We start from the raw sequence: 27,020 nt of genomic DNA, 5'->3' as shown, positions 1-27,020 counted from the left end.
TTGCGGACACTCTTTTTTCCCCAAAAAGCTGTTAATTTGTGGGAATCATAGCACTAAATCATACAGCTGTTTTACAAACTGAACTATGAGAATTAAGTTCATCTATGCAAAGCTTTCTCAGTTGACGAGATATCTTCACAATTTTTGGCCTGGATTGTAATCTAAAACATTACTAAAATATGTGAATAAATTTTTCAGATCAGAACTGTATAACATATAGCTGCCACACATACTTAACGGTCAGAGTCAAGTTCTCATATGGAAACTTTTTTATTTGTGAGGAGTTTTCTATTTTCGGTGCAAACGAAATTAATTTTTTTTCTTGTTTTATTATTATTTGGCTCGTTCCAGAACTTTCAAGGGGCCTGCCATTGATTATATATATAGGGAATTATAATATAAACATATGTGTTTCAATTCACTCAGATAATATGAGCTAAACGCTATTCAAGGTAATATTGAGATAGCTTGGAGGTAGAGATTCCATATACCTACTTACATATATTCGAAGGAACTTAAATATTTTTATTAGATTAGATAGATTGTTATTTTTAATAGATCAAAAGGTCTTTATAAAGCGCTTTGATCTGTTCACAAATTTTTCGAGCCCGCTAATCGCAGTTTCAGCTACTTGTATGTGTGCTGGTTCACCAAAAGTAGGACTACCGATATATTTCAAACTCTGTTTCTCATTGGTTGTTCATCAATGTAGGAGGAAGTGCCTTGATGCTTTTTTTTAAACAACAATTGATAGTTTTTATCATCACATTGCATCTTATTATACAATATCATTAAAAACATGAAGTTTTGGATATAATTATATTTTCTTATATCATTACACAGGTTAACGCAAAGTAACATCTTATTTTAACTATAGAACTAAGATTATATTGTAATAAACTTATATTTGAATATTTATCTATTTAGTTCTTTTATATTAAGTTAAGAATTTTAATCAAAAGCATTACAAGCACGCATTGGTAGCGCTGACCTTGTTCAACACTTCACAAAATGCAGACGGTGCGTATACGTAACCGAGTTAATTTTCATCCACTTGCTGCAATAGTGCACTAGGTACACATACGAGCTGGCCCATTAATATTTATTAACTTTTACATAATTTGTTTGTTTGGTACCACTGTAATTGCAAACATTCATTTAGAAACAATTAAATTGAAATGTGTGCTAAACAATCTCACTGCTGGGCAAATACAATGCAAGCAAATGGGAATTAATGCATGAGCACACAAACACATGTGAGGGTAGGCAAATGGATAAAATTTGTATGTGCATATGTAAATGTAGGTGTGTGCTTTGAAAAAGATCAATTTCTAGGTAAAAGCACTTGAAATAATGAATTAATTATTCAAACGATTTGCAGAGAGAAAAATGCTGCAGAAAAAACGGCATGAAGGGATGTGTAACAGCAAAACAAATGAAATAACTTGAATTTAGAAAGCAAAATTTGGATTGCGACAGAAAAAGGTATTGTAAATAAGGCCAAGCAAATATGTGTGGGCAAACAAAAACCAAAAAACAAATAAATAATATAATAAACTAAATGGACTGTAGAGGAAAGCAAACACACGTGTATTCCTAAGTATGTGTGTATGGTATATATGTTGATAATATATTTGTTGCCAGTAGTTGCTGGTTTCAAAAACTTGTTGTGGTATGAATGCCTAAATTGCGAGCATGTTTGTGCATTGCATAAGAGAAAATAATGCGAGCAGCCACATTGGCAACAACACTAAATGTAACACATTTACTTGAATAAAGACAATTTGGTCAACTCAATTTGGACACAACAACAAAATAAACGCAAAAATGTAGGGTTTCAAAATTGTATTGTTGTTGCCACAAAGTACATAGTGCAAGTATATACAGATACACTTAAAACATACACAATTTACAGATGAGAGCATATGCATATATACATATAAATTAGGCTAAATATACATATATGCTCTGAGTATAGTGACATTTTCTTCATTATTTTTTTCGAAAAAGATAACAAGGGATAATGACTTTGAAAGAAGTTATCAAGCGCATACTTAAATTGCTAATTAGGTGGTGCAAAAGCTCACATTACTCTCCCGCTCCTCCGCTGTTAAATTACGCTCACATAAACCATGTTACCACTGCCTTTGTATGTGCAAGCCATGTACATATATATATTATGTGGGTATTTGTGCTGCATATCCTTGACTGTAATTGATTCATGAATTGTCGTTTGTCATTGGTCATGCAGTCACACTTGTGACAGGAGGAAGGAGAAGGGGAGCATATGCTGGCAGTACCCTAGACTACATCACCACAGCCTCGAGGCAGCCATTCTACATTGTCCTTATTGTACCTTTTTGTCACAACGACAGTGCCACAACAACTTCTGCGCTCTGTAGGTCTACTATAATTTATGCTCACACACATATGTACACAGTTACGCACACACTGAAATTACACAAACCTGAAATCTGCATGCAGGAGTCTTTTCGGTTCTCATGAGTGTGCACGATTTATGCTTCTGGCGTGGATTCACTTATGTCCGCTTCTTGTTGCTTTATATGTTCCCCAATTTGGTGTGGTCAACCGCATCATTACACAATTAGATGTCAGTTGTATATTTTATTAGTTCTGATTGTTCTTTCTAACTAAGCTGCTTAGAAGCAACTTCATCCTCCAACTTTTGTGAGAGGAGGGAGCTTTTCTGATTATTTTGTTAATTATCTCTATTTTAATCTAGATATTTATAACTAATTGTCGTGGAGATTTGTTGTTGTAATTTTTAATTATACAAAAAGTTTTTAAGTTGAAAAAGTAGCCTTCAGAAATTTACTAATTTTCTTGCTTCAGCATCAATTCACAGATGGAAATTTGGTCCACGAGCATTAACTCATGTGGTACCCATGAAGTATTTAGCATAAATCGAGTTTGTTTTTATATCCAGCCATTTTTATAAGGTTGCAAATAATTTCTCTGCCCTGCCTAGTTCCTGGACAAACGAAAAAGTGATTACTGGACGGTCGGGCTTGACGATTCCATTGACGGTTCCCACAGCAGTCAGGGCTACGGAACGGACCCGGATTTTTATCCGGCCAAAAACTATCAACTATTTCTGCCGCTACAACAACAACAACATTCCATCGATACTTATGACAATTGATTTTCCAGAGCGTGGGCATATTTGACATGAAAATTAGCGGAACGGAAGCCACAATGTCGCGTATTTGACTACTACAGTATCAGGACCATATTATAGAGGGAAAACTATAAATAATGTCTTATTTTTTCTTTTCTGATGTCCATCGATGGCGCCTATTCAAACAATGCTCATATTTATACAACTCGAGATATAGTATACTAAAACTGTCTATTGGAAAAATAATGATTTCGTTTTGTTAGACCTTTGAATAGCTTAATTTGTTGGAATTTGAGCCGCTCATGTTGTAGATCGGAGTGTTACCATTTTCTTGCTTCAATTTTTTGACGTGTAACAGGTTTTTTGTTTTGTGTTTGAAAAGTTATTGTAACTCTCACAAGTTGTGGTGATTATATTTCTAGTAGAGTTTTTTCACTGTTTCTTCTTCATTGCGACTAAAAGAGAACAGATTATAAGAAAATGTTTCGTATCGGTATTAAATATTTTGTTTGTTTTCATCTGAGCGAATAAACATAAAAAAATTACTATGAAATAAACCCACAGAGCACTGTGTCGTTGCTGCGTTTCTGTATTCTTTTTTAATATCTACTGAAATTAAGTATATATGAAAGCATTTTGGTACCAGATTTAACCAGAATCATTCCTTCTCCCCGCATGCCCGTGCAGACACCCTCATAAATGTTAGAATAACTTCTATGCTTGCACTCACACTTTCAGAACCAAACAATTGTGTGATGACCATCTATGGCGATGTGAAATTGAAATTCGTTTTGGCATCAAATTATTAATTGAAGAGAAAAAAATGCAAACAAACTGTATAACTATAAAATCGATTAATAATATTTTTATAATAACATAGCATAATTCAATCTCTTATATCTAACTGGAAATAAAATCACCTGTTCAAGACTTTTTGAATAAGCTTGTGCAACGAAATAACAGATGAATGGAAAAGTCCTTTGCCTGACCCATAAAGAGCCCTACTAGAATTAAATCCATTAAGGTAGCCCTAGCCTTGTATACATTTGACGGCTGTCTGATCGTTAGTTTGCGAATTATATCAATGTGGGTGAAGCGCTTTAGTTAATGTAAAAAATGGATTAAAATGAATTTCGCGTGTTGATAAAATATTGCTCTTTAAAGGGGACAAGTACAGTTGAAGCAAAACCTAGGATTAATGACAAGTTTTCGGCAATGAACTCCGAAGACGGTGTACGCAGTGGATGCACAAAATAGTTTTTTACCGAGTAAAACCGCAAAAGGATCCATTAAATTATTTTGGATGACCGCAAAATAAAGTTGTTTGAGATAGCAGGCACTCTAAAGATATCCGCTGAACGTGCAGATCATACAATTCACGAATATTTGGGAATGAGAAAGCTCTGTGCAAAGTGGGTGCCGCGCGAGCTCACTTTTACTAAAAACGACGATTCGAAACAGTGTTTGAAGATATTCCAGCGTAATAAACCCGACTTTTTGCGCTGACATATAATAATGGATGTTACATGGCCCCAGCATTTCTCTCCGAAGTCAAATGGATGGTTATCTGAGTGGAGTAAGCACAATGAATACTCTCCAAAGCGTGGAAAAAGGCAACAATCGGCTGGCAAGGTTATGTGGTCGGTATTTTATGATGCGCATGGAATAATTTTTATTGAATAACTTGAGAAAGCTACAAATCTTATTACATAGCGTTAATGGATCATTTGAAGAACGACATCGAGCGAAAACGGCCGCGTCTGATGTTAAAGTGCTCACCAAGGCAAAAATCCATGATTTGGGCATCGACTTGCTTCCGCATCCAACGTTTTCTCCACATCTTGTTCCAGCGATTATTTTCTCTTTTCAGATCTCGAAAGAATGCTTGCTGGGCAGAAATTTTCGTCGAATGGAGAAGTGATCGAGGTAATGAAACTGAGGCTTATTTTATAGCAGAGAACAAATCGTACTACTCAAGTGACATCGAAAAGTTGGAGGGTTGTCCTAATCAGTGAATCACACTTGAAGAGAACTATGTTGCCTAAAAAAAACGATTTTTGTCAAAAAAATAATTTTTACTACTTGTTATCCTTGTTCTCCGTATCTGTTTGCCCTAACGAAATTCATTCTGATTATACGAGACAATACGGCTTTGGTCTGAATTTAGATAACCTTTTAATTTTTAATTTTGTATCAGAGGCCATCCGCTTAATACAAGGAGCGTTCCAAAGTTAACAGGACTTTAAAAAAAAACAGAACAAATGTTTTTTCCCCCAAAATAAATTTATTTTATTCAAAACAGTCTCCTTCTGCTTCAATACAGTTTCTTGCATGGTCCAAAACAAACATATCGTTGGCCGGTATGGTCGCCAGTATGCCGGTGCAAACCTTTTGAATGGCCTCTACGTCTGCATAACGCTTTCCTTTCATTGGCAAATGCATTTATCCGAAAAGGAAGATGTCGTACGGTGCCATATCAGGTGAATACGTGAAAATGTGATTTTTGGTCAAATAATCGCCCTTCGAATGTTGGATTCTGAGCAATTTTTGGTCGTCAGTCAATTTGTGCGGAACAAACCGTGCACACAGCTTTCGTAAGCCCAAATGTTCGGTCAAAATGCGATAAATCGATGTTTTGGAGATGTTCAATTCCATTTCCATGAATTTCAATGATGATTTTCGGCTGAGTTTTGATGAATTCATGCACAGTTTCGATGGAATTTCCGTTGATCACGGATTTTGATTGGCCCACATGTTGATCGTCATTTATGTCCTCACGACCACTTTGAAAGCCTTGAAACCACTCGTGCACTCTGCTACGGGATAGACAATCATCGCCATAAACTTGTTTCATCAATTGAAACGTTTCGGTGAAAGTTTTACCAATTTTAAAACAAAATTTAATGTTGGATCTTTGTTCGAAGCTCATTTTCGCACCGATAACACAAACATACTGACACCTAAAACGCAATAACTTCACTTCCATACAATGAAATGTTATGAAATTCTCACTGGACAATCGATAAAGATTGCAAATTCTAACACACCAGCCAACATATAGATGGCGCCACCAGGGGCCACTAGATTCAAAAAGTCCTTTTTACTTTGGAGCACCTTGTATTTCATATTCTTTAGAGTTTTCCAGATCAACTAATACTTCTTTTAGATTAAAATTAAATTACTGATTATAATGTATAACATGAGCTCGTTTCTGAATCAAACCTATAGATCCTATAGTATATCTAGAAATTTGCAAAGTCAAAACATTTCAATATTTATAGTCGTGCAAAACAAACATAAGGTAAGTTAAATCGAACAGGTTTTGTGAACCAGCGTTAAGCTAAATTCTAATTCTAATAGCCTTTCGAATTGTTGAAAAATTCCATAGTTATGAGGTTTTAATACTCAAACTTTATCTACAAAAATTTTATTATATTAATTTTATTGCTTGTCTACGGAAAGTCTGCAAAAAATCGAGTAATTCAATTCGTGTTTAAAATGTATAATGTATACTCCCATGAAATCAATCAATCGCTTAAAGCCATTTGACGGGCCACCACCAGTTGCAAAGTATGCTTAGCTGGCATTTTATACACTCGTTCTCGTTAAGTGTCTCCGTACCTCAGTTGCTACTTCCTTTCTTTTAATATCACCGGCCATAATCCAATTTCTATTTAGTCGACGACCAAAGCATTACACCGATGTGCTGTGACTACTGATTGCCACCGGCTGCGTCAGCGCTAAATTTTTATTGGCAACAATGTAAAAATACCGAAAGCTGCTGAAATTGCGGCCGACTGCTGCAGAGCGATGCCTAACGCACACACCTTCGACAAGCACAGTAACATCTGCTGCTTAATCCCTCTTAACGGCGTCATTGCTGCGCTCTAAGTTAAAACACGGCTGGCATTTAGCCGCCACTGTACTCTTCGGCGTAAAATACTTTTTATCTTCATCTCGAGTATTTTTTTTCGAATTCACTCCGCCTTTTTGATGGGCGCGCCAGTATTCGAGTATTTTTCTTGTGTGATGGAGGCGAGGCGCGTTCTGATGTCGGCGTTGATTGTTATCACCGTTAATGTTGGCATCAAGATTATCCATTTTCGAGTGGCGAACGCAGGTTGCCTTAAAACGTTGATTTCTCTCTCTCTCCCGGGCGAAACTACAAACCTTTTGTGGCCACGTGTAGGTAGGCTTGTATTTGTGACAATAATGCAATTTGGACAATTTCGTGTAATAGACTTTTACGCACCAGAAAGTTGTTCGCCATGTATTCGGCAATTCACATTTAACTTTCATTTAATTTCATTTTTACTCGCAGCACTTAAAATGTCTGAGGTTAAGCAGACTTACTTTTTGCAAACTTAGTGGCCACGTGTGTGTTGTTGCTGGCTTAGAATTGCTTATTGGCATTTGTGTGCATACTTTCTTAGTACTGGAGTACCATTGACCACTTGAAATAATTTGGGCGGAATATTGAAATCGGTAAAATTAAGTTAAAGAATTTGTCGTTGACTGGTTTAAGTGACTGAGCGAAAACGAGCAAAATATAGCATTAGGGCAATCGTAATATCGAAGAATTTTTATTATACATATATAGTAAGCACGGTGAATATAGTATATATTATGCTCTTACTCTCATATCTATTGAAAGTTTTGAGGAAGAATCTGTTTAAAATTGTACGCATATATTCAAATGATTCCTATAAACACGAATTTTCAACAAATGCTTATTATTTGAAATATCATTTTTGTATTTATGAGTTGTATAAAATTTTGGCATAAAGAGATAAAAGGTATCCTATGTCCTATAATTTTTACTCTCGCAACAAAGTTGCTAAGGAGAGTATTATGGTTTTGTTCACATAACGGTTGTTTGTAAGTCCTAAAACTAAAAGAGTCAGATATAGGGTTATATATACCAAAGTGAGCAGGGTGACGAGTAGAGTTAAAATCCGGATGTCTGTCTGTCCGTCTGTCTGTCCGTCCGTCCATTTAAATGGCTACGTCTTTGCCGTGCAAGCTGTAACTTGAGTAAAAATTGAGATATCATGATGAAACTTGGTACACGTATTTCTTGGCTCCATAAGGTTAAGTTCGAAGATGGGCAAAATCGGCCTACTGCAACGCCCACAAAATGGCGGAAACCGAAAACCTATAAAGTGTCATAACTAAGCTATAAATAAAGATATTAAAGTGAAATTTGGCACAAAGGATCGCATTAGGGAGGGGCATATTTGTACGCAATTTTTTTGGAAAAGTGGGCATGGCCCCGCCCCCTACTAAGTTTTTTGTACATATCTCGAAAACTACTATAGCTATGTCAACCAAACTCTATAGAGTCATTTTCTTCAGGCATTTCCATATACAGTTCAAAAATGGAAGAAATCGGATACTAACCACGCCCACCTCTCATACAAAGGTTATGTTGAAAATCACTAAAAGTGCGTTAACCGACTAACAAAAAAGTCAGAAACACTAAATATTACGGAAGAAATGGCAGAAGGAGCTGCACCCAGGCTTTTTTTTAAAAATTGAAAATGGGCGTGGCGTCGCCCACTTATGGACCAAAAACTATATCTCGGGAACTACTAGACCGATTTCAATGAAATTCGGTATGTAATATTTTCTTAACACCCTGATGACATGTAAGAAATATGGGTGAAATCGGTTCACAACCACGCCTTCTTCCAATATAACGCTATTTCGAATTCCATCTGATGCCTTCTCTGTATAATATATGTATACATTAGGAACCAATGATGATAGCGGAATAAAACTTTACACAAATACGGTATTTGAAAAATATGTAAATGACGGATAATGAAATCTCGATTATCACTTTATCATGCGAGAGTATAAAATGTTCGGTGACACCCGAACTTAGCCCTTCCTTACTTGTTGTATTTATGAGTTGTATTGGATTCAAATATAAAGAAAAAAAAAGTATCCTAAACTACCTTCTAAACTACATTCCCACCAATTTTCAGTCAACTCCGTTCAGCCGTTCTTGAGTTATAAATGGTGTAACTAACACGACTTTCTTTCATATATGTATATAGATATGAGTTTTAAGCACCACAACGAACCGGTGTTCTAAGCTCTCCAAATGAGAACCCTGTTAATATAGACCTCTTAACCTTACCTAGCGTAACCTTCCTTTCAATATTAAAGTCGATTAAAAAGCATTGTCGATTAATAATTGAAATCTAAATATTATTTAATGAGCTCATGTGATCAACACTTCTAACGAAATTTTAATTTCTAATTTCTAAAATAGAATTCTTACTTTTAAGCACGAATCGAAAAACGAACAAGGAGCTTTGTCACGAACCAGTAATTCACAAAGCATACATATCTTCTAGACATTTAAAAGTTGAACGCAATAAAGAAGCATTGACAACGAAAGCATGCGAAACGGAAGTGCTGAATAACGGAAAAACGTTGCCGAGAAGCAATCCTTTTCTAACTTTTATAACATATTTATTAAAATTTTAATTAAAAATCTCTTTCTTTCACAACTTCGCAAACTGGAGTGGGAAGGGATTGTTGCAAGCGCTGCACGATAGTACGCTTACATACGCACTGTTATATCTATGGGTATGTCCCTGTAATATAATTTTTCGAAACTGAGTGAAGCTGCTGTGCTCTCTAAACTCACATACACATATACACACGCAACGAAAGTGATGTGAAATTTATGAGCAACGGAGTTTCGCGCCGACAGAGGAATTTTGATAAAATACTAACGGATTCGGAGTCTGTGAGCAGCTTGTGTAGCGGCATGAAACCGGAAGCTGGGCAACAGACAAAAACGCTGTTGTGGCAGAGTTAAATATGCGGATTAATGTGTAAAACAACAACAAAATCACAAATGAAAGCGGAGCACAGCAGGAGCAGCAAAAACAAAAACGCCACGCTGTGTTATTTTTCAACCACAAACACACACACACACACGGATTTGGGCAACAACTAAGCGAAACACAGTGGGCGGTTGAAACGAAATTAATGACATTTTTTTGGCGACTTCCTCTTTGAAATTTAGAACGTTTGCGCTTCCTTCGTCAACCTCAACAGTTGAAACGGCGAAGCGGGAGAAATACGTGGGAAAAATCGAAATTCATTCGCAGGAAATTTCGTTGAGTTCGTGAAAAATTATTTCTGTGTGCAATTTTCGGCGAAGCCTTGTGACAATTTTGGTGTGTGCGTGTGTGTATGGCGTAGTGGCGTGCAACAGGAGAGCGTGAATTAAATTCGCCTTGAAAAAGTTTTCGCCACTGAACGCCAGTGAACCAGGGGGCGGTTGTGCGCTGCCAACAAATTAGCTGTGATAATTAAAAAATAATATCGCCGTCAAGGGTATGTCGCTAACGAGTGTGCATGTGTGCGCTGTGAAAGATACCGAAGGAGCAGGCTTACTACATCCATAGGCGACTCTGGACAGCTCAGTAAATAGCAAATTTAACTTCCAAAGCAATTAGCGTAATTTGACTGTGGGTGAGGTCTACGGCTGAGGCTACTTATTGAGATAAGCAAGGATCTATGTTTAAACTGTTGACGAGGCCAAGCAAAAGGAAATAAGGATTTATTGATTACTTTGCGCTAAAGTTTTTATATTATAATTACTCCAATTAGTTAATTTTTAAGATTCTCGAGTATCCTCCTCAAAGCCAGAAAGTTGAGGAGACCCTATTTGTTTTTTTCCATGGAAAAATGCAGCTTAAATTGAATTCGGTACGTTTGGAAAAGGAACAAATCTGAATATTTTATAAATGCAAAAAATGATAAAAGACTAGACTTCGGTAACTTTGAGAGTCTGCTAAAATATGCGCTAATGTCAGTGTATCTTACTTTTGCCAACATTAGAATGTGAAAAAAGTGTAGGTCTAGACAAATATTTTGATTCGTGATACTGCTTTACAGATACACTCAATAAACATTTCCAACTTGTCACTCGGGTATGTGAAAGAGTAATAACAGAGTTAGCAAGTATAATTAAATGCAGGAGAGTTTACGTACATTTTGTTAATATGGTATAACTGATTTCTCATGCTTCTTCCGAATCCTTTTGATATAGAAATTCCTGGCATTTTGAATGGTTCAAATGACAAATAATTAATTTTTCTGATGATAAGTCATGTGCGCTGTTGAAAACCAATGGTTTTTAAAATATGGTAATCTAGGTCCCCATATCGTCTGTCTATCCACGAATGGATGTCCGCTATAAGTCGATGGGTGCAGCGCCCTTTGGATGAGGAATTCCACCGCTGCTGCCACATTCTAGTGTTCTTGTTTCTCCCCTGTGTCCTTCCCGATACTGTTTTAGGCGTTAATAACTAATATAATCGCTCGAGTTCATCTCCCTGGTTGTCAATGGGCGGCATGCAGGCTAATACTTCAGCAGCCTCGGTTGATATAGTTCGGAAATCACTATTACCCAAATTGCAGAAAGCCTATGCACTGCAATAAATTGTTTAACATACGCTTTTATATCCATTGCCTGTATCCATACTGGTGCCGCATACAGTATTACGGAACTCATTGCTTTCGCTATTAAAAATCGCCGGCTGGAACGCACACAGCCTCTATTGGCCATCATTCTCGATAGGGCTTTATAATTGTTGTTTGCCTTCGCGGAAGAATACTCCAGCTGTTCTTTAAATTTTAATTTGGAATGCAATATTACTCCCAGATACTTCAGTTGTGGCTGCGAAGTAATCTCGCACTCCCTTATGGTGAGCTCTATTCGTTTTCTATCTTCCTAGTGCTTATGAGTAAAACTTCTGTTTTTTCCTCCTAAAGTTTCAGACTCACAGAAGAGAACCATTGGCGTAGGCTATTTAAGCACTCATTACATTTATTTTTCAGGTCGGCTAATTGTTTGGCCACTGCTACCACCATGAGATCATCCGCATAAGCTACTAGTTTCACGTCTGCTGGTTGTTGACTTCTTAGCATCCCGTCATACATAAGGCCTGTTGGCCTAAAACTGACCCTTGGGGTACTCCACTCGAGATAGAGTAGCTCTTTGTGCCTTCGTCCTCATCAAAAATCAGCTTTCTGTTTTCAAAATAACTCATTATTAAGTTTATGAGGTATTCAGGGGCCCGTACTTCATCCAGGGCTTTGTTTATGTCTCCCATTTTGCCGAGTTGAATGCATTCTTGACATCCAGGGTAATCAGCGCGCTGTACTTTTTTGTGCCACCTTTCCATCTTTTGCCACTTACTGCACATTTCGCAGTATCAACGACTTCTCGTAGTGCGTCAATAGTGGATCTCTTTCTTATAAAGCCGTATTGTCTCTCTGATAATCTGCCGGCTTTCTGTATCGCTAACTCCAAGCGAATTCGTATTATATTTTCGTACACTTTACCTATTGTGTCGAGCATACACAAAAGTCGGTACGATGAAGGTTCTTCAAGTGGTTCCTTTGGTTTTGGGCGCAGAACCAAACGCTGTACTTTCCAAGAGTCGGGGAATACCTCTTCCTTTATACAAGCGTTGTACATTTTAGCGAATACTCGAGGTTTTGAGCTTATGGCTTCCTTCAGAGCTTTGTTTAGTATGCCATTGCAGATGTGGACGAATATATATACATATGTAGTTCTTCTAGGCGTCACTTGGTTTAGCGAACATTAGGGCTCCACCATCGTTCGATTTTCTGAGTACCTGAGAGGACACACATTGGAACTCTACAATAGGTGATGCAATTATTCTTGATTCTTGATTGAGCGAAATGTACATGTACTATTGACATACACATACTTTTTCTTTCCTTTGTTGACACGGAACGCATATGGGCCTTTTCATTAATCATGACAACTATTCGCACAAATCTCATATTACGCTACCAGTTGCATTTTCCGCCACACATTGTTAGAATTCGGTCTAAATGACTACATATTCCTCTTAGAAGCAGCTGATGATTTTTCTAACAAGTCAGCGTGCATAATTAGCAGGAATTCGGCGGCAACGAAGTTAATGGGAAAAATATCATTTGCGATTAGCTAGTTGGCACAGAAACAAGCTTCCGTGGTGGTTGGTCAAACTCTTCCCGCCATCAGGAATACGACTGCTTCCGAACTTACTGTAAGCTTGAAATTGTCGCTGTCGCTTCACATTGGTTAAAAATCTTAAATGATTAAATGAATTAGTGGACAGCAGCAAAGAAAAAGAACAAATAATTTCATTATTAAAATTTTGGAACGGAATACGATTTTTATTAAAGAAATTGAACAACAATGTGATTTTATACTCGTGACAGACATGTAGTAACAATACCATAGTAAAGGTATCAGGTATTCTGTTTACTACGTTGAAGACACACATGGCAATGTAGTAAACCTGTTTTTTAGCTGTGTTTATACAAATACCACAATGAAACATCGTAGTATTGTTACCAGCAAAATACTACATTGCTCACATGTGGTATTTGTTCCATATATGGTATTGTTACTACATGTCTACCTCAGGTATAAGCGACGATTTTTAGGGAAAATTTCAAAGAAAAGAAGGTTTTATCCAAGGAATTCGAATTATTCCATTAAAATTCCGATTCAATTTTATCATTACAATCCATAAACTGCAACGCCAATAATTGAAGGCGTGTGGAATCGATCGCCCGGACAATTTCACTTCGAACTAGACATCGGGTTGTTTACATAAAAATGATCAGGATAACAAGATAAGATGAAATCCAGGTGACTGTCTGTCCATCTGTCTTTGCAAGCAGTAACTTGCGTAAAATTTAAGATATCTTGATGAAACTTCATAAGCGCATTCTCTGGAAAAAAAGAAAGGCGGAGTTCGTAGATAGCTATAATTTGCCTACTGTCACGCCCACAAAGCGTCATTAATCAAAAACTTCCCTGAGCCCCATATACCTAATATAAAGATTTTAAAATTTCCGGATGACGTTATGCTGGATATATCGGACAATATTTGAGATGTGAAAAGTATAGAACATGTTTTACTCAACAACGTCAACTTTACCCCCCTTATATAACTATTACCAGGATTTTCGAATATCCGGCTGATTTTCCTACATATGATTGGGGAATTTATGTTAGGTACCTTAATGAAACCCAGGGAACATTTCTTTTAGTATGTGGCATGATAATAGTTTATAGACAAAATCGGGTGGATACTAATCCAACTCTAATAAACTACATATGTATCAAAACTGGTAGATTTTTCTTTATAAAATGCAATCATGTTTACTGTTGATAAGCTTGTGTTGTGAGGAAGCGAGTGAATCTTTGGCTTTATTAGCATAAATAAATAACTAGACAGAATTTACATAGAACGAATATGCTAACTTTTTGATATGATGTCCTTTATAGCTGCGACTTCAACATTTATAAAAAGTAATTGGGTGAGATATGCAAACCTTTCCACAACATATCAATGTTAGTTGTATTTCAAAATATTTTAATCAATAATTTAAATAATTTTTATTGCGGATGAAAGATGTGGTCAGCTAGTAATACACTATTTATCAGCTCTTAGCAACTTTTAGATACAAATATTGTTATTTTGCAGTTTCAACACACTGTCGTCAATGTGATAGTGTTTCAAAAATACTGAAGTCTTCAAATTATTAAACCTCATTTCGCATTTAAAGCGTTTTTCCAACAGCACAGCAAATAAAGCCCGAATAAATGCAAAATATTTAACAAATATTCCAATTTTCTAAACACTTCAATTCCGTTCATTGGCTTACCTCAACGATAATCCCAACAAATATATTCAAACTCAAATAGTTTGTGACAAAAATGTTCATATTCTGTAGCGGAAATATATATGTCAAGACACATTACGAAATGAAAGTGACCGCTCCCTACGAATTGCCTTCGCAATTCAATCGTAAATATTTAAATTGTAAGTAAATGCGAGCATAAAGAATTTTTAGAGCATGCAACGCTCCATTCTCTTGCATGTACATTGATATGCATAATAAAGTGAATACATTATGGCTCATAAATAATTAATAACACTTACATATGCTTTTAGTGAATTACAATAATTTTTTTTTTTTGGTGAACCTTTTCCCTATTTGCAGCACCGGCTGGAGGCAAACAAAAACAGCAAAATCATTTTGAAATCGCCAAAAGAAGCAAAACATTGCGTACGCGTATGGTTGGCAACACCAAAAGTCATATCGAGTTACTAAGGTAAGTACAGCAGGCAATTTATGCATTTAATGCTTTGCGCATGCGCGCTTAACCCACGGTCAGCCATTTGAGCAGCTGATTGCTATGCATAAATGGTCCCTATTTCTGAGGCAATTGACCGACTCTTTGTCGAATTGCCATCATTTACATACGCATACAACACTTTGCGTGGATGTGTGTGTGTGTGTCTGGCAATTTAATTTAATGGTTGCATATTTTAAATTTGCACGGACATGAGCAAATGCAGAGCGTGTTGGTCAAGCGCAAGTGTGTGTGAATGTGCGCATTTAAATGTATTTTGGTGTAAAGTACAATTGTATATGTGTGCGCGTGTGCGTGAACATATGTTTTCGCATGTAAACGCACGCATAAGTGTTGGTGAGCTTGAAGTGGTGTCCGCACAATCCTTTAGCATTTCATCTCATTTGGCCATTTTAATGGCAAACATATGATAATGAAATGGCCAGTCATGCCATTCAGCAATAACACATCCACAAACATATGTACCGTTATGTGTTGCTTAAGCGCCCATCACTATGAATGAAAATTAACAGGGCTGTGTGCTTAAGTGTGCGTGTTCGAGAGATTGTGAGTGTGTGCGTGGATGGGAATGGCAAATGAATTACTGCTCGAGTGGCTTGAGTGCACAACAACAACAACAAATAATGTGAGAAGAAGAATGCTTGGAAATTCATATGAAAGACAAATGAAGCCACAGGCCAAGCAGAGCGTCGCACGACAATGTGACACAAACACACATATGATATCATCAATGTGCTCGAATATACGAGTGCCACATTCTATTCTATGCCTCACACACATACATACATACAAATGTCACGCAATTTCTTGCTTTATTTCCTTGCCTTCATTGTGGCAATTATTTTGCTTTTCTTTGCCATTTCAATGGCAGGCATTAAATAATATTAAATTTCATAGCCTTTAACATCCTGCCATGTACACACACACATGTACGCATCCACGCGGCCATAGTAAACTATATGCTTGCCCACTTACACATACAAAGGCATTACAGCTCACGCACACACACACACAAATCCTCTCTCATATACTCTCTACTATCCGCTTGTGCGTCCTTTATTAATACCCGCTTTGTTGGCCGCACCCATACGCCTGCACCTCGCCGCACCTCGCCGCAGCTGCTCTCATTTGCTGACCATTTTTCCATTCATTTCAACTGAATCGCAATAAATGATGCAAACAATGCGAAAATATGAACTCGAAATGCGCAAAAATTGCAGCTGCAAGTGCACTCACACAAGCTTGGCGTTGACCACACCAACACACACGCACGCACACTGTACATGTGTATATAAGCCGTTTCCTTGCTTTACTCCAAGGAGCTGCTGCAAGCGAACGCTTCTTGTACAAATATAGTGCTTTAAGTGAATGTCCGTTGCTGCTGTCACTTGTGCCCATTTCGCACAAGTGTTCAACTTCTCTATGGAGTTAATATGAACTTGTACATTTCTTCCATGTTTATTTAATTTGCTTGCAAAAATGTCGCTCCATAAACGATATGTGCTCCATACAACAATCCATGGACAATAAATGTTGGTGAAAACGTGCCAGTGGCCTTAACGGTCATTACAGGCATATTTCGAATATTATATTCTTTAGTATGTACTAATATGGAAATGCAGAGAAAAATTTATGAAATATGTTAATGTGGGTTTCTTGATCGCACTGGATTTATGAGTTAAGACAAGTTGGTCTCAGAAGCGTGGTAAATATTATTTAAAAACAAAAGCTTAATAAATTTCCATACTATCATGTTGACGGTCAATCCATTCCGCAGTAGATATTTCTATTTTAGAACAGAAGCATTACCAAGACAAATCTGGTCTGGCCGAAAAGGTTTCGCTCAAAGATTTTTGTGGCTGATATCTCATTCAAAGGTATAAACTCTATTTGTTATTACTTTAATCTAAAGGATTACAATCTGAGAGTAGCGAACTTCTTACACAAAAAAATTAAGCAAAATAAGCTCTACTCCAATAATAGTTAATTTACAATCAATAACTCTGGAATTTTTACAACGTTATTGCCGTCAAAGATCTGAAAAGACAACTCTACTGAGTTTCAACGATATCACAGAAACAGTTCTAAGCGAAGTAGACCATTTCAAAAATGTTGCAACATTTAGTATAATCCCATGATTGATGAGATGAAATGCTAAAAACAACTTGCAGTAAACACAAACCCTTTTTTCATAGAAAACAAGCAAGACGACTCAATATCATCGTTATTTTTCACGCAGAATTCATCATTTTGTTCAAGAGATTTTATAAACTTTGGAAAAATGTTGTTGACTTTTTTTAACAAAATGTTTGCGATAGTCTAAAGCGCCTAAACAGTACACAACTTTGATACTTTTTGATTTCTATTGAGAGTAAGAGAAAAATATCTGAAATTCTCTTTTTCAGAATTTTCAAAATTTATTTGGAAGTGTAAAATTTTATGTATTTGATACGTTACAGCTATTCTTATATTTGAAAACCTCCACTTGCGAGCGCTGCTTTTGGTATTAGTACTACCTGCAGCGAAACGAAAACGGAATTTTAATCTGCATAACATTTCCTAGTTAAGTATGCCGGTTTTATAAATAAAGGTTGATCCATTTCGAGGTTTCCTACTTTTTTAAAGAAAAAAACACAGAAACTTCAAATTTTAAAGGGAATGCTGATTATCATTCGAAAAAACATTCTTTGACATATATTTTTCAATGACTCCTTCGACTGGTAACTGGAATTGACTTTCCACAGTCTTCTTGTTCACTCTTAGCTACAGGTGCTTTATTTTCTTCACTGTCTGCAGGATATGGTCAATTGCTTCGAGTATTATTCAATAATGAATGATGGGTCTCAAGATTGGTGCTGGTGTTGCAAATAGTATGCTCAGTCGATTATGTTGACCGTAAGTTGAGCGAAGCACTCGAAACACATTCTTTACTGACGTAAATTTTCGTAATAAAGTTTAACAATTAGTAAGCGTTGCCAAAGTGTAGGTCTTTCCATATTAAAATGCCAACAAAACTGAACTAAAATAACATGACAGCTTGGCACGACTCACACGTGATCTGTCAAAAGAAGGCTATTGAAAAAAGTACCTCTACTTGGATCATCAGTTATATTTCATTATTCAATCGTTTGAATCTAAAGCGCAATGAAAGCAAAAGATTTTTTGGAAATCCTATACTGACCTGGAACTTAAATTGCACAGAGTTACTCTCAATCATACAATAATAGAGTGTTTAATTGTTGTAGTTGTACTTATTTGGGTACTACTTGGCTACAAAAGAGAAAATAAATTACATTTACTTGGGACTAGAATGGAGGTCGTGGGAGTTAACGTAGAGAAGCGGTAGTCATGCGATATTTCTTTTGGGGATACTTAATTTTAGCAAATGAAATCAACTATTATCGTTCCGCAAATTTTCCGCATTAATAATAATAATTTTGGCACTCTAGATTATAACATAAGTTGAGTCAAAAATTCCGAAATTGCAGCAAAGATATTCTTGCTTTTATATTTTAATGGATGCCCTTTCTAAATTGCATTTGTGAATCTACGCTGAATCCTCAATATAAACTGTTACTAAAGAAATATTGCCTGGCTTTATATCAATGAAATACTAATTTTGAATGGGAAAGTAAAAAAATACTCAAATTATTGACCATTGCTTTTAAGACATTTTAATCACCTTTCTGGTAATTTGTGGATACAATGCCAATATATTACTACTATTAAATATACTACTACTATTAAATATAAGAGAAGCAAGATATTATATAACTAACAAAATATTCCAATGGCATAATTGTTGTCAATGTACTTCAACTCAATGGTCTCTGCTAATAAATAATCTGATAATCTGCCATTTTGTGAAATTGTTCAATTGAACCGACAGGCGTGTCATGAAAATAATCAAGTTGTCAATTTATTCGAGTTGGCCTTATGTTCGAAAATGTGTCCTGACATTAAGCGCTTTTAGGCGTTATTATATTGAGGATTTGTTTGAAGCAAGAATCAAAGCCAGGGAATTACCTTAAGATATAAAACGTCAACCAGAGGATCGGAATCCGAGCAGTTATATGGATAGTTAAACTTGCTTACTTGATCACAATAATCGGCAAAAATCTTCGAGTTATGGAAGGAAATAACTTTATAAGCCGACTCCAAGTAATTAACATCTTACTGTACGAGTTGATCAAATATTTTGTCTCTCATGACATATATATACTTTTTAATTTTCTACAGATACACAATACTTTACGCTATCTTCTACTTAAGTAAAGCATTAGGATTTATTGGTATCACTACTTCCGACGACGGATTGGGATATGTAAGTATAAAATGAGGCCAAAATGTTGATGGTACAGAATTTGTTATTTAGTTCAGTTCGTTTGAAAAACACTTTCGTCGTATTTTTATATTTAAATTGCAGCTTGTGCAATAAATCATAAAAATAGCCAGAGATATATATGACGAACTTTGAACAGCATTTCAGATTAAATTGTAACATAACGCCCAAGCATAAGATGGAATTACATGAAAAGCTCTGTCATCATTATTCAAAACATAAAAAATAAAAATAAAAGAGAAAAAAGTAGTAAAAAAAAAAGCAGTGCAACCGTTTACACACAAATAAAAGAACCGAAGTCGCCACCTACGCCCAGATCAACTGATTATATACACGAGTCACCTCCCCGTTGCAACAACGAATAATAAAATAAACGAGTGGTTTGTTAGCGCAGCAGATGACAAAGTGAAACGTGTTCAAGTGATAGGTTTTCAACGTAAATGCACAGCATGTGCCACATAGATAATGCATGGTGCAACACTTTTTATGCCACTGTAAGAGGGAATGATAGGGAGATGAAAGCAAAAGGTACATAAAAGCAGCCAAGTAGCAGAGCAGATAGTGCACACAAGTGCATTTGCAAATACTTGCGACAACAACAACTACCAACCGAGTTAACTTGTTGACTCACTTGCCGCACGACCGACTTGCTGCGCTCAAACTGTCTGCCGTACTCATGTACCACAAACCTAACAACAACAAAGGCAAAGCCACGAAGCTTTATTTAGCGCTAAAAAGTGATTTTGGCCACTAATACCTCAACCGAGAACGCCAGCAATCACAGCAGTCGGCAGCACGTGACGTTCGCAACGAGGCGAGTGCGGCACGTGCCTTTTGTTGTCCGGAATGAGGTCAACAGCTACTATGCGCTGCAATATTAAATTGTATTGAGATTGTCTAAATATTAATTTGCAACAAATTTCTTTTGTGCTCTCATTTATTGCAGTCATATAGGTGTGTGTGTCTGTATTTGTAAATGATACCCTTCAATATTCTTCAGCTTTGTGTAAAGTACTGCAATTTGTAACGGTAACTTATCTGCGACTATTTCCTTAGATCAGCTGACGTGCTGGAAAATGTGCTTCGCTTACAAATTCTGCTTTATCTAAGATATTTATATATATATATATATGTACATATATCTTAGTAAAGATTATATTCATAGTTTTTCTTCTCCCTCATCGTCCTAAACCGCTCTGCGGACTTCGTTATACGGTATCTCGTCAGCTGAGCTGCATTGCGCAACTTCCACTTCTAATAACTGATAATTTTATACAGTTACTTATGCTGATATTATGCTTTGAGAATTACGTGCACCAAGGAGCGCTTCACTTTTTGGTAGCTATAGCCAGTGTACGGGTAACTACTGCAGTATTTGGTGGAGGGTGGCTATATTGGTGCCTTATTTACCTTGCCTTATATGTTTTCAAGCAGAGATTCAACTAAACTCCTTTCAATTTATTTTGCTCTCGTCGTTTGTCTTGTGATTACATAGCAGCTTAGAGGTTTTCCAAGAACTCAGTTCTCATTTATTTATCCTTCTACTCGCAAGCTTTTAAGAAAAAATATGCAAATTCAAGCGATGCAGCAGCTAAGAAAAGGCTGAGGACAGCTTGTATATTGTTTCCAAATAATTCGAAAATATTATTACACGGGTGTGCTGTCCGATGTTCCGGGAAAAAAGTGTTTCGATCGGAGACTTAAAGAGTATTTCGAAGTACCATTAAAGAGATTTAATTTCTAATATCAACAGAATGATTCAAAAATTTTGAGAACATATTTTTGAACACTTTATGGATTAAAAACTATATTTTTAATCGTGTAACCAATTTTGTTGCTTAATTAAACAGCTGAAATATATTTTCAGCAATTATTCTGAGGGAAAACAATACATTTCTTATAAAGCCGTCAGTTCCAAACGATTATATAGTATTCAATGTTATTAGTTTTCTGTAACAACAATAACAACAACAGGAAAGGGTCCAATTGAACTTTTGAAATTTCTGAGTGAGATGTAGAAGTAGATAGAAAATAAAATATTTTCAAATCTTAAAAATCGTATTACCTGGTTAAGGAAAGTGTATTTTGGTTTAAAAAAATTAGCATTTTTTCTTCAGCGTAAGTTCTTATAAGGCAACTATTGTTAAAATATTGGCACATTTAGCAGAAAAATTGAAATATTACTCAAACAGCAATCACAAGGTCAACTGAAAGGCTCTTTATATTGAATAGTTTTTTGTTCACAAATTACTCTTCATTTTGCAGAGAGCCTTAAGGAAGTTGGAGGGACATTCAGTGCTTTAAACGCTAAATTTCGTTTTATGAATTAGATCTCTTGTGGGATGACAATAAGTAAGTCAGTTAATGCAAACGAGGATTTATCAATTTTTTTAGAAATCTTTCAATAAAATTTATTTTTTATTTGTTCAAAGGCAAGTAGGGGATACAAAATATACGAGGAAATGATAAATATGTGGTTTTGATTACTTAATAATTTCATAATTAGCAATTTTCAGTGAACTCTTACGATGAAGGCTACTTAGTATAGAGTAAATACTATAAACGTTATGAATATTGATAATTCTATTATCTTAATGTAGATCTAATAAAAACTAGACAAAATGATACTCATTCAACGCAGTACAATTGTATCTATTTTATCTAGTTATGTCCAGTTATGTTGTAGTATCACTGCCTTATTTACTACCTGATCTCTCCTGACTCTCTGACTACTTTTTCGAAATTAGCTTTTATGTTTTATTACATCACATCAACAATATTAATACAATATTATTTTAATGATTGGATTTGTTAACTTTTTCCAAGAGGTTCTAACATTTTATTAACACTTGTTTATGCTATGCAATTTTTTAATATATAAGAATACTTTCCATCTGTCACACCCACAACTATAAACATAACTAATGATTTTTATCTGCTTTCACTTGCCTCTATCTGCCCTTTTTTCTCACTATAATAATGTTACCTTGTCCCAGCAGGTCTCTACATACCATAGGTGTGAACAAAACCGGAACGTTGGGGCGTATACGTAACATTTGTGTAAAATTTCACATCGCGTATAAAATCGACTTTTTCATACACTGCCATAGATTATCGAGCGAAATTAGTGTTATTTATTTCACTGCATTTACATTGCACGCACATCAAGTTTTTAACTCACAACTGCTATAAATTATTCATTGCGTGCATATGGCATAACCACCTATTGCGTACATACGTACCTACGTACCTCCATGAAATTTTAACGAAGTGCAAAACGTAATAGTTATATAAAAACAAGTAAGCAGAGCTAAGTTCGCGTAGAACAAAATATTTCAAACTATTGCAACTTGTAAGGATTAAAGTCAGCAACTTCAGATAAATAAGGCCTATTAGTTATATGGGGTCTAAGGCGAGATTTCACCCGATTTTGTTTATTCTAAACACAAGTATAAACCGTCATAAGAAAAACACACGCTCCTAATTTCATTAAGATAACTCACATTTTGGCCGATATATGCTGCACAAGGTCACTCAAAGTCTGAAAATCTCTATATTATGTATATGGGAGATAAGGGAAATATTGACCCGTTTCAACACATTTGTAGCACAAAGTCCTACTACTATCCGGAAAGGCTTCTTTCAATTATAAATCTAAAACATTGAACAATATTTTCCGTAAGAAGGCAACTATAGGAACTGGGGTATAAGAACTCGGTATTTAAAGGCTTGAACCGGTTTTGTTTGGATTTTTGGATTTTTTTTGAGCGTTGACTGTGGCATATGTGCTCAGAGGGTCAAGGAGATGTGGCTTGTTTGGCATTTGCACTATGATAACGCCCCTGCTTACGCCTCGTTGCTTCTGAGCGAATATTTGGCCAAAGCAAAGCATTAATGGTACCCCAGCCACTATATTCCCTACACCTAATTCCTGTGACTTTTTTTACTCCCAAAATTTAAGAGACCTGTGAAAAGACTACGCTACAATTGAGGAGATAAAATCTGCATTGAAGAAAGAGCCAAAAAAGATTACAAAATAATACTATATTTTTTTAAGGGTTTTGAGAGGTGGAAAAAACGCTGGTCGAAGTGCAATGTATCAGGAGATGACTATTTTTAATATTTTAACAAACACTTTCAAACGTCATACAATATTTGCGATAGTCTCTGAATAAGCTACATACTTATTAGTGCCTTTGTCGAAGAGAGGCAGAGAATTTTATTTGAACTAAAAAACCAATTGACGTATTTATAAAAATAAGATAATAATATAAATATGGTACATCACACTTTGAGTTACGTATACGCCACGTGCATGTATTATTGGATATATTCTATATTGAATTGTTTATATGATACCTCCTCTGAAGCAAACACTAAACTAAATCAATATACATGACGCATCTAATAATGCAGGCGAAGACACGTATTTCTTTAACATGGCCATTGCCAACTTGTATTAATTCAATTTCATAGGGGAAATAAGTAAGTAAATATGAGACCACACATCTCCCTCGATTAGTGCTCAAATAAAGCAAGTTATTTCAAATATAGTACTTTCTCATATTCTCAAACACTATTGCACACTTGCATATACATATATATACATATGTATACATATTTTAAGTGATTTTTCTCAGCGTGCAGTCGAATCCAAATCCATCAAAACCATTAAACTATCATAACATAATAGCGAACAAGGCAAAATAACACAGTAAATAGACAGAGCTTTTGGAATAATGTGTATTAATTTTTTTTTTGCTTTGAAAATGAAAATACTATTTTATAAATAGCAATTGTTATCATTTATCTTTCAATATGTGAGCTAACGACAGTTACGTCAACAGTTGATGCTTGTCTTGATTACGTAGACCAACGAAACACATAAAATCATGACAGCATTTCTAACTTATGCACAGTTGTGCTCATATATGTATGCACCAATTAATAACAATAGTATAATGTTTTCACTTTGAGTAACATTTCTATGACACACCCTGTGAATTATCATTTATAATTGCGTTCTAAATATGATAGAGTTGCTATTTTTGAATACAGTGAAGGTTAATTGGTATTATATGTAGTAGTGTAGTAGTTTTATATGTAGTAGTGATAGCTAAAAGCTTTTACATAACCCTTGACTATTGTTATTCATAGCAAAGTGCATAAAAGTATGATGGCTCTATTCTCGAAGTTATGATGGTTATTTGTAGCTAAGTGGTGCTGAAAGAATAAAAAACTTCCTTTTTATCATTAAATTCTATTCAAAAAATAGCAAGTGGAAGTGTTCATGATAAAGCCAAAACAATTAAACAAGGGTGGAATGACATTAAACAGTTTATTTTTTATATAGTGTTAAGAATTTAGAATATTAATATGGAAGCGATTTGTCATCACGAGGCTCCATTAGCATTTTTTGGCGAATTTTTATATTCGAATATTTGAACGCTTTGTGGACCAACTAGTCCATTTTTCGATGTTGGTGTCATATTAATTAACATTAGATATCAATATATCAGACGATAATAATAATAATCATATTATTGTTGAGGAAACGTATGAACCTAAAACAAAAGATGTTTGTACTATTTATCAATATGCCTACGAGATGTCTTATTACTGACCGACTTATACATAGTGCACACCTTACATTAGATAGAGCTATAGAAAATAATTGAGGTGTTGCACTGCTATCAAAGGTTTCTTGGTGATCCTTGTCCACGTAGATGGATCCAAGGGCCTGCTTCTACAAATTGCTTGACATTCAAGAATCAGGTGTTCTGATTTTTACGGTTCCAAGTTGAAAAACCGGAAGTCGTAAGCTCCCAATAGTAGCCTTTCATAGTATGTTAAGCTACCTGTTTGATAAGATGCAGCGGTACGAGCTCCAGCATGATTTCAAGTGCTGCGTTTGGGAAAGTGCGTATTGCTTCTGAAGCGCAGACGCAAGCGAGTCTTTGCCGCTTCGATAATTGAAGGCCTACAGAAGACTGAGTTGCCTTCGATGCTCAAGCAACTGCCTCATTAGCGACAATAGACCTTACGATCATGGTATACAGACACTTGATGATAGCTGACTTGCAGCCCCAGGCTCTGCCGGCTAGGCAACTCAAGACGCTCATACTACTAAACTCCATAACAAGGAGATAAAATTCCACACTGTAGGCAGCCCTTCGTAGTACCAATACGGATTCTACTCACCCCCACAGTGGTTTCAGCAATCATAGTACGGAGTACAGCCTCTAATCATTCATTTTCTCTAGTGCCTTGATGATGCTTGCTTGGGACGCATTATCAAAAGCACCTTCGATGTCAAGAAAGGTGTAACCTCGCCGTTTTCCAGCGATTTTTGGAGTTCAGTCGTAAGTTGGTAAAGAGCAGTTTAAGAGGATCTACCTGCTCTGTACTCATGCTAACTGGCGCGTAGTGGTGCGGCTTTTTGCGCCCTCGATCTTACGTAGTTGTCTACAATTTTGTCCATTCTTTCTAGCATAGAGGAAGTAATTGGCCAGAACGACTTGGCCCCATATTGGGGATGAAGATTACCATTGCTATTCCCCACAGTTACCATATAAACAACCAGAGGCTTGAAAATCATTGGCTATAAGGAAGATTCGAAAAAAGCAAAACAATTTTTATTTTCAGTATTGAAAGGTTTGACCTGTCAGTTGTATTGGCGTCCGAACAGAGTCGGGGCCAATTGCATTCATTTTTGGAACCCAACGACGTTAAGCTCACCAAAACAGGTCAAGCGGTAATACGAAGATTACACTCGTTATTCTCCTCAGTTATCATATAGTCAGCAAGAGGGTTGAAACGATTGGCTATACGGTAGATTTCCAAAAATTCAAAACATTTGTTGTATCTTTTATTGAAAGATTAATCTGTAAGTGGTATGGGCGTCTGAACGGACTGTAGGCCAATTGCATCATGAGCATGCCAAGAATCTGATTATGCTCGAAGTCCATTGTGGACACCCATGGGAAAAAAATAATAATGGTTACGATTGTACTAATATGAGCAAAAATAGTTAGACATTGTATTGTTTCAGAAATGATAACGCTGTTTTTCGGAAAGATTGACTGGTTTTGCAACCAATTGTGTTTTCACATTTCTTAGGCTCAAATGATCTTTCAAAATGGTTTTCACTGATCCTTCCGACATTCCAACGATACTAATATGATCTCTGACTATTAATCGTCCATTCTTAAGGACCAGTTCCTTCATTTTAGTGAGGTCTTGCTCATCAATTGATATAGACAGCTATCCTGGACGTTGTTCGTCGTCAACGCGTTCTCTAACCCCTTTGAATAATTTAGCTC

General features: G+C 36.0%; 1 protein-coding gene across 3 annotated transcripts in view; it reads left to right on the top strand.

The window, feature by feature from the left end:
- The window catches only part of LOC126756216 (zwei Ig domain protein zig-8), a 338,607-nt gene that overhangs the window by 164,795 nt on the left and 146,792 nt on the right, over positions 1–27,020 (top strand). For all 3 annotated transcript variants that reach the window (XM_050469112.1, XM_050469111.1, XM_050469109.1), the window contains one exon: positions 15,203–15,314. The gene's annotated coding sequence lies outside the window, so the exon portion shown is untranslated. The remainder of the gene's footprint in view (positions 1–15,202; positions 15,315–27,020) is intronic.

The sequence above is a fragment of the Bactrocera neohumeralis genome, chromosome 4 (assembly GCF_024586455.1).
Source record: "Bactrocera neohumeralis isolate Rockhampton chromosome 4, APGP_CSIRO_Bneo_wtdbg2-racon-allhic-juicebox.fasta_v2, whole genome shotgun sequence".
Taxonomy (NCBI): Eukaryota; Metazoa; Arthropoda; class Insecta; order Diptera; family Tephritidae; genus Bactrocera; species Bactrocera neohumeralis.
Note: the sequence above shows the minus strand (reverse complement) of the source record. Positions and strands in the feature narration are given on the sequence as shown.